General features: G+C 39.7%; 1 protein-coding gene across 2 annotated transcripts in view; it reads left to right on the top strand.

The window, feature by feature from the left end:
• The window catches only part of ZDHHC20 (zinc finger DHHC-type containing 20), a 75,141-nt gene that overhangs the window by 38,320 nt on the left and 33,289 nt on the right, over positions 1–3,532 (top strand). The window lies entirely within an intron of this gene.

Here is a 3,532-nt window from a genome sequence, read left to right as displayed (position 1 = left end):
GGCATTACAGCTCACAGCAACCTCCAACTCCTGGGCTCTAGCGAGTCTCCTACCTCCGCCTCCCAAGTAGCTGGAACCACAGGCACCCGCCACAACACCCGGCTATTTTTTGGTTGCAGCCGTCATTATTGTTTGGTGGGTCCGGGCTAGGGATTCGAACCCGCCACCTTAGGTGTACGTGGCTGGCGCCTTAGCTGGTTGAGCTATAGGCGCTGAGCCAGGGAATTTTTTAAATTATGTATTATATACTGTTCTAATTGGTTCAAATGCCAGATAGTATAATAACAGTATTCTCTTCTAAGTGCTTTACACATATGACCTCATTTAAACTTAAGGACAACTCCATGAGATGCAGAATGTAGTCCTCATTGTTTTATAGATTAGAAAACTGAGAGACAGTAAGGTTAAGTCATACAAGTAGAAAGTGAGCAAAACTAGGATTTAAATTCAGGTGATCTTACTCCAGAACCCACTAGGCTTCTCAGCTCCAGGAGGAAGTAGGAATTTTACCTTTGCGTAGCTAGGTACAAAATGTACCTCAAGGAAGTTTAAAGTGTCTACAAGGTTCTATGTAGGAGAGGATATTTGACCAACCTTTTAATTTTTGATTCACTAACACAGTCTTTTTTATATAACTGATATATTTTTATATGGAGTGAAAACATAGATTATACATTTTGTTTCCATTACTAGTCTAGCTCAAGTCACTGAAACTTTCTACGCCCTGATTTCCTCATTTTACAATAAGGATAGTAATATTTACATCACGGAATTAGTGGAAGTATTAAATGAGATAATATACTTAAAATATTTAATATAGCTATTTGCATGGCATGTAATGAAGAATTTTCTGTAAATTTTATTTTCAGTAAATGTTTTCAGTAAGTGATGGCCAGTTTAAAATAATCCCTTTTTATGTTTAATTCTGAAAGATCTGGTTTATAATAATTGTTAGTAATTATAGTTCTGTAGATTAGATGTTTTTAACCTAAGGTCTAAGATTTCAGAGAATTTATGAACCCTTCAGATCAGATGCACAGTTTTGGGTACATGTAGTTTTAAAAGTAACTCATTCCTAGCAAGACCGCCTGAGTTTTCAGGCAGTACCGTATCCCAAAGGTAAACAGCCACTGAAGTGAGAACTTTACTCTTAAAGCTTTACTACTTTTCATTAATTATAATGGCTTTCCTCTGACCTATTGAGATTATCCTAAGCATTTAACTTGTGCTTATTTATTCCTCATTACAACTCAGAGAGGTGCTGCGCTTGTTCCCATTTTAAAGATGAAGAAGTGAGGTATACTGAGGTGGCTAAAGTCTCTTGAGTGGCCAGGCCTGGGGTCATGTCTTCTCTTCTGACTCCAGATGAAGTCTGTGCTCTTGAGCGCATTTCTGTTGCTCAGAATTCCACCCCTTTGCTGGGTTTTCTTCCTTTTTCTTATTATAGAAGTAATAACCTATTTATTCTTTTAAAAGCAAAATTACAGAAATACATATTGAAGAAAGCAGGCCCTGACGGTGCCCGTAGCTCAGTGGATAGGGCACCAGCCACATACACCAAGTGTGGCAGGTTCGAATGCAGCCCAGGCCAGCTAAAGCAACAATGACAACTGCAACAAAAAAATAGCTGGGCGTGTGGCAGGTGCCTATAGTCCCAGCTACTTGGGGGCTGAGGCAAGAGAATCGTTTAAGCCCAAGAATTTGAGGTTGCTGTGAGCTGTGACGCCATGGTACTCTACCAAGGGTGACATAATAAGACTCTGTCTCCAAAAAAAAAAGAAAGAAAGCAACCCTAGTATAAATAATGGAGTTGCATTCGTAGAGGGAATTGGGACTATTCCCTGTGGTGAATCTTGTGCTTTACATTGCTCTAAATTACCTGTCATTCTCCACCTTTTTCTCGCCTGTAGTGATTATTTTTTGCTCCCTAAGTTTTTAGTGTCCATATCTTTTCAACACATTTTTATATTTCTGTTTGCTTTAACAAGAAGTGATTTATTTTTACTTTTATTTCAGGGGGAGACAGGATCTCTGTCACCAGGGCTAGAGTGCAGTGGTGTTGTCATAGTTCATTGCTACCTTAAACCTCTGAGCTCAAGTGATCCTCCTGCCTTAGCCTTCCAAGTAGCTGGGACTACAGGTACCCACCATAACAGCTGGCTAATTTTTCTATTTTTGCTAGAGAACTGACAAGACCAATTCTTGTCAGTCTGGTCTCGAACTCATGAGCTCAAGGGATCGTCTTCCCTTGGCCTCCCAGGGTGTTAGGATTACAAGCATAAGTCACTGTGATTGACCTCTATTTTTTTCCCCTTTGGTTATAGATGTTTTATGTGTTCTGTACCCAGGGTTTCATTTCCTTCCAGCAAATTCCAGGCAGCAGGTTTTCATTCTTCCTAACCAGGTTCAGTGGCCTTTTGTCATTCTTACTTGTCAAAAAGCTTTCCTCTTTGTATTTTTCTATGTTGGTTCTGTTTTTGTGTCCTTGGATTTTTTTTCATTCCACATTTTTGGTATTCTTCTCCTATTTCTTAACTTTGCAAAGGTGCCTTGCCCCTGTTTTTTCTGTAATGTCCTTTCAGCTGTTATTTTTTTTTCTTTTTTTTTTTTTTATTGAATGGTAACTGCGTACATTGATGCACTTTGGGGGTCAGCTGTTGTTTTTAACTGTGGAATTCTAACATCTGAAAATCATGATCTTTAGTTTAATGAGTTTCATATTTATTTTTGTTTAATAGTTGTCAGTAATGAGTTATCTTCTTGATAAGAGGATTAGAAAAAGTTCCAGTGTATTATCAAACCAGCAGTCACATTCTAAAGTCTGTCTTGAGCCTGTAGTCGTAGCACTCTGGCAGGCTGAGGCAGGTGGATTGCTTGAGCTCAGAAGTTCAAGTCCAGTCAGAAAAAGAGTGAGACTTCATCTCTACTAAAAATAGAAAAAACTAGACAAGTGTGGTGACAGGTGCCTATAGTCCCAGCTACTCAGGAGGCTGAGGTAAGAGGATTGCTTGAAGTTAAGAATTTGGGGTTGCTGTGAGCTGTGATGACATCTCACATGACAGGGCACTCTACCAAGGGTGACAGAATGAGACTCTTGTCTCCAAAAAAAGATTTATGTCTTGAATGTTACGCAGAGGAGTGGAGTTGTAGCTGCATGCAAGGATCGCGTGTCTGCAGATTGGCACCCAAGAGAGTACAGTGCCCTTACTGTTGTTAGAGTATGACCTGTAGACAAATACTTGCAGTAGCAATGATGAAGTCTTCATCATTCACCTTGACATGTGCCTTTTACTTTTAACTCAGCATCTCTGCATATCAGAGTTCCCGTCTTATTTATGTTTCCAGCTTCCATTAGGTTGAATGACCTATTATCCAGAGCTTCCAGCTCATACAAAACTAGGTTAATTGTTTAAAATCTAATACCAAAGGGGCAAGAAGCAAAAGTCTCCCTGTCACCTTTATGTTCTCAACATCTGGTGCCAGCCACATATACCAAGGCTAGCAGGTTCGAATCCAGCCCGGGGCAGCTAAA

This window comes from Otolemur garnettii, unplaced genomic scaffold (assembly GCF_000181295.1).
Source record: "Otolemur garnettii isolate 467f Iridium unplaced genomic scaffold, OtoGar3 scaffold00106, whole genome shotgun sequence".
Taxonomy (NCBI): Eukaryota; Metazoa; Chordata; class Mammalia; order Primates; family Galagidae; genus Otolemur; species Otolemur garnettii.
The sequence above is the reverse complement of the archived record's forward strand: the minus strand, read 5'-3'. Positions and strand labels throughout refer to the sequence as shown.